The 5,738-nt window shown below is 42.1% G+C and overlaps 1 non-coding gene across 1 annotated transcript; it reads left to right on the top strand.

Annotated features, from left to right (window-relative positions):
- Positions 1–1,719: 1,719 nt before the first annotated feature.
- Positions 1,720–1,826, top strand: LOC120266558. The gene has a single exon (XR_005538202.1). It is a non-coding gene; the product is annotated as a small nucleolar RNA R71 (small nucleolar RNA).
- The last annotated feature ends 3,912 nt before the right edge of the window (positions 1,827–5,738 follow it).

Raw genomic sequence — 5,738 nt, 5'->3', positions numbered from 1 at the left:
TCATGATCCCTAGGATAGGTTGTACCTTGTCCTCTAAACCAAGTATCAGGACTTCTTCATTCTCCACTCCTTGATCTTGTAACGCTTCCTATGGGTCCGGATTCATCATTTCCTGCACATATTCATCTATTAGTTTTTCAATAATGTCAAGAAAGTAAGGAGTATCATCAAAGTCTAGAGAATTTCTCATGGCTTCAGTGAGGCGATATGTAAGCTTGTCATCCACAACTTGTAAAGTTAACTTCCCACCGTCCATGTCAATGAGAGCTTTGGAAGTGCGCAAGAACGGCCTCCCAAGTATCAGTGGGACATCAACATTCTCATCAACATCCAACACTACAAAGTCGACAGGAAATATGTACTTGTCAACTTTCATAAGTACGTCTTTGATGATGCCCTCTAATGTCTAACTGTTCGGTCTGCTAATTGTAATGTCATCCGAGTAAGTCTAAGTTCTCCCAGGCCTAGATTTCGGAAGAATGTATAAGGCATAACGTTGATGCTAGCCCCTGAATCCGCCAATGCCTTTTCTTCACCCATGTTACCAATGTTACATGGAATGATAAAGCTTCCGGAGTCCTTCTTCTTCTTCGGCATATTCTTTTGCAACACCGCAGAGCATGAAGCATCTAGAATCACAGATGCACTCTCCTCCAACTTCCTCTTGTTGGTCAAGAGGTCCTTGAGAAACTTTGTATAGTGAGGTATTTGAGACAATGCTTCCACAAATGGGATATTGATGTGCAATTGCTTGAATAGACCCAAGAACTTCTTGTAATGCTCATCATTTTGGTCGTTCTTTAATCATGAAGGATAAGGGATTCTTGGCTTGTAAGGTGGGGGTGCCACCTCCTTCTCCTTGTTAGTTATCTCCTCAACCTCTACGACCTCAGGTGCTTCAACATTGGTCTTCTCACTTAGAAGACAACCCTCAACCTCACGACCACTTCCGAAAGTGATCGCATTCACATGTTTTCTCGGATTAGTTTTGGTGTTACTCGGCAAGCTTCCTTGAGGCCTCTCTAAGAATGACTTCACAATTTGCCCAGTTGATTCTCTAAATTGTGCAATGACGTGGTGTCGTTATGAAGTGTAGCTTCGAATGACTGAAAACCTTGTATCCAATGATTGGATGAATCTGGTCAAAGCCATCTCTAAATCGGTCATCTAGTATTCTGACCCTGAAACTTGATTCTCCATATTCAGGGCTTATTGTTGTTGTTGGAAACAAGGTGGTTCCATTGTCTTCTATTGCCCCTAATTACTCTATGAAAGATTTAGATGGCTCCTCCAACCCAAATTGTAGGTGTTGCTATATGGATTTCCATGGTTTCTCATTACATTACCCACAAAATGCACTTGTTCTACCAAGGATGTACCTTAATTAGAAATCAGGTAATCAAATGGAGCATGTCCTTCCCTACACCCTATACAACTAGTCACTACCACCACCCTATTAGAAGTTAGCATGTCTAACTTCTTGCTCAATGACTCAATTTGGGCCACTAATGAAGTAACGACGTCAATCTCATGAAGTCCAACTACCTTCTTATTGTCTCTAGCGTTCCACTAATAACTTTTCTTAGCTATTTCTTCAATGAGATGTCGGGCTTCTTCGAGGGTCTTGCTCCCTAAGGTACCTCCTGCTATAGCACAAGTAACTATCTTATGCTTGGGTTCAACCCATTATAGAAAGTCTGAACGATCATCCACTCGGGGAACCCATGTTGAGGACATTTCCGCAGGACCTCCTTGAGCCTATCCCATGTCTCAAATAGAGACTCCAATTCCGTTTGCACAAAAGAGGATATTTCATTCCTAAGCTTCGCAGATTTTCTCGGAGGGAAATATCGGGCAAGAAAAGCTTCTACCATCTCTTCCCATGTAGTGATCGATGCTCTAGGTAATGAATGTTGCCATTGCTTCACTTTTCCTTTCAAGGAAAGTTGGAAGGCCATCAACTTGATAGCATCACCAGTAGCACCATTGATCTTGAGCATGTCGTACACTTCTAAGAAGTTCTCTATGTGATTATTTGGATATCGGCCAAACCATGAAACTATGCTGACTGCTTTAATAATCAGATGAATGCTGGCTTGAGCTCAAAATTCTGAGCTGTAATAGGTGACCGCACAATGCTAGATTGTGTGCCCAAAACTGAGGGTCTGGCATAATCAAGCAGTGTCTTCTGTTGCTCATTCTGTTATCCCATATCTAATCCTTCACCTTCTACCTCAACTTGATTTGTTTGTTCTTACACAGGTTCTTTACCCCTTCTACGTAGTGTTCGTTCAAGTTCAAGATCACCATCAACCAATGTTGAAGGGTTCCATCGGGTCATAACCTGGAGCTGCTATAAAAGAAAGAAAAATACAAATAAGAAGGATAGAAGAATAAGAAAGTGTGAAATAGAATAAATGGTTAATATCTAAAATACCAAGTCTAAAGTGTTTCTTAAATACCTATTCCCTAGCAACGGTGCCAAAAACTTGACAATGCCCATTTTGCGTGTGTACCTCAAGTGTATGGGTTTGTCGAAGTAATAATGCCCCGGTGAGTGGGTTGTCTAATCCACAAGGAAAAGTGATTAGAAACACAAAGATTGCTATTTAACTAGAACGATGATGAATTAATAATTATGTGAATAAGATTCAATGCAAATAGAAATAAGAAAAGAAGAAGGAGGCACAAATGAAAGATAGGAGAGGCAATCAGTGATAAATGGGGCACCCAGACATTGCTCACCCGAGGACTATTGTTTCAAGTGCAAGGCCAATCATTATGCTTCCTAACTAATGTATAATGAGTCATGGAGATCCTTATACACTCGGTCCCAAAACATAAGATCAACAGTGACTAACCCTATACTATTCCCCAATAGAGAAATCTCTCAGTCTCAACACCTCACACTGTGTTAGGTTGCTTTTGGCTTTAGGGATTCCAAGTTGTAAACCATATTCCCTGAAATAGATCTAAACCTTGGGTCCAGGCGAAAGACCCCTAGTCATAATTAAGCCGCAGATATTAAAGATTACTTCAACGCTTCACACTATCGCTTACGCAACTAATCCCCAGCGGAGTTTGTCTCTTAGCACTTTACTCTATTGTGACCATAAAGAACTCTTGAAACATGGAGATAGGATAAATCACACCAAAGGAGAAGGGGGATGTTCCGCTAATACTCGACTCACCCTCTCAACCCTCTCTAATCTAGCATTGCCTAACCCTAATGGTGTGTCACTCATCCACAAGGATTACCAAAATGGATTCTCAACCCTAGTGTCAATCTAAAGGAAAATCAACTCAATAAGCATTCAAGATTGGAACTCAATTAAAACATCAATTAAAGAAAGCATAATAAAAGGTCAAAGAAACAACATCATCCTAGGTTTTAAAAGTCCAAGTACCGACTAGGGTTTAGCTATTCACGGAGCAAAATACAATCAATAATGAAATCAAAAGTAAAAATATGCAATTAATGATTAAAACCCCTTTGGTGTTCATGTCGATGGTCTTGTGGAGTGGCTGCGTCTTCTCCAAAGGTCCCCTCGTCAAGCCTACGGTATACATCGCCTGATCGGTACCAACAAAAGTGATAAGTGCTTGAGTAGACATATTTTTATATATGTTTTACAGGCATTGAGCATCATTTTTACTGTGGTTTATTTCTCATATTGTGTATTTGGTGTTCTTTTATGCATATAGGTTGTGAATGCCTTGAAGAGTAAAAAGGAAGCAAAGATAGGCTATAAAGACACAATGTTGGGAGTTCTTGTTCAATTCAAGGACCAAGACACGAGAGCAGTTCATAAACGTGGAGATGTGTGCCAACTTTCAAGAAGATTCAAGTCAATTCACCATTTGGAAGGGCACAAAGGCAGCCACATCTTCATATTCCTTCTCTTTGTGAAGATTGCAAGACCTCTCAAAGATACGTCGATGAAGAAAAGTTTTATAGCCTACCACATGGACGTGTGCCCGGACATGTGGCCTTAAGAGAAGAGTGTTCGGATCGCGTTTTGTGAAAAGTGCTGCAGCCATTTCACTGTAGCAGCGATCTGTACATGCATTCACTGCTCACGCGGGCGCGTGGAAATTCGCAGCGCCAGCGTGAAATTCTTGCGACCCACGCGGCACGTGGAAAAATCCACACCGGCGGCGTGAGGGGCACGTGACGACGCGATCTAAGGCCTATAAATAGCCGCTTTTGCCCTATTCTTTTCTCATCTTTTTGTGTGGCTCTTGAGGGGTGAGATGGCTAGGGGTTTGGAGAGGAGGTCTTTCTGCGGCTTTGGAGGCGCTTCGTCACCAACTTTGATCGATTCCTCCTCCGTCATAGCATCAAGGAAGCCACCGGTGAACCTAGCTTCGGAGTGGGTCCTTCAAGACGTCGAAGCTCTCCATCAAGGCCATCAGTTCATATATAAGGGGTTTATTTCTATGGTTTTAATGTACTTTCATTCATTGATGGTGTGTTTTGTATGTTGCTCCATGGAGGGCTAAAACCCTAGAGGGTATTTGGGCTTGTGAACCCTAGGATTCTCATCTTTTGTGGATTTGCTTTGTGTTTCTATTTAATCCGAGTTTGATTAAGTTTTAATCTTGTATTCTCATTGCTTGCTTGTTTAATTAATCCTTGTGGTTGATTGGATTTGCATGATTTGTTGCCTTGGTGGGAGAGAGATCTCCATTAGGGTTAGAACCTCAAGATTGAAGAGGGTTGAGAGGGTAAATCATGAGATAGTGAAGTATCCCCTTTCCCCTCCGATTGGTGTATTCTATCTCCATTCCCTAAGCTCTATGCAACCATATTTGGTGTGAGGCGTGAGATTGCTCGATTTCTCCGCCGGGACCTTGTAGGGGGTTAGGATCCTTCGCCGGGAATTAGGGTTGGATCAATCTTTAGGAATTGGATACACAATTTGGAATCCCTAGAGTGCTTTGCGGTCATATGTGGTGTGAGGTGTTGAGATTGAGCGATTTCTCCACGGGACCTCGTAGGGGGACTAGTATCGGTGATCAAGAGATAGACCCGATTATGTTTGGATTTCCACGACTTAACTTACTCATCATAGAAACACTTTTGCTTATCCGGTACCTAATACCTGAATCCTAGGGGGAGCAATGCCGAATGCCCCACTTTTACTAATTGAGATTCTTCTTCCATTTTACCCTTGCATATTCGTCTCCGGTGTTCATCTCTTCGCACATTAGATCACCACACTATCCCATTATCATTAGGGCTAGATAGCAGAGGAGAAGTTAGTACTAGTAGCCCTCATTCCACGTGGATTCGACTACCCGACTCACCGGGTAATTATTACTTGCGGCACCCGTGCACTCGGTTTACGCGCATATTCGGGGCGTGTCGGGGCACCACTACTCAAAAGGTCTTAAACAACTGTGTGCCAGGTCACTTCCATCATAAGCTATACTAGGGTCCCCCGATGGTAAAAGTGCGTCTAGACGATCATTCGAAATTGTGAGAAACATGAAGTTGGGTTTGCCCATTTTATCCGACCGTCAAATCTATATCTCGTAGTCTTCCAACTTGATGTTCGGATTTGCCATAGATGGGTGTAATCAAGGTCGATGGATCGAGCGTGTCGTACTGTTTGATACCTTTTGCAACCAAACCGAAAAATTGATAGAAAGTTAAGATCAAGGAAAAGACAACAAATGAGTAAAATGAAATGGCTGAGGTAATAATCTAGTTTCCTAGAATTGTAATAGTCCCG

The sequence above is a fragment of the Dioscorea cayenensis genome, chromosome 1, assembly GCF_009730915.1.
Source record: "Dioscorea cayenensis subsp. rotundata cultivar TDr96_F1 chromosome 1, TDr96_F1_v2_PseudoChromosome.rev07_lg8_w22 25.fasta, whole genome shotgun sequence".
Lineage (NCBI taxonomy): Eukaryota > Viridiplantae > Streptophyta > Magnoliopsida > Dioscoreales > Dioscoreaceae > Dioscorea > Dioscorea cayenensis.
This window is presented reverse-complemented; position numbering and strand designations above follow the sequence as displayed.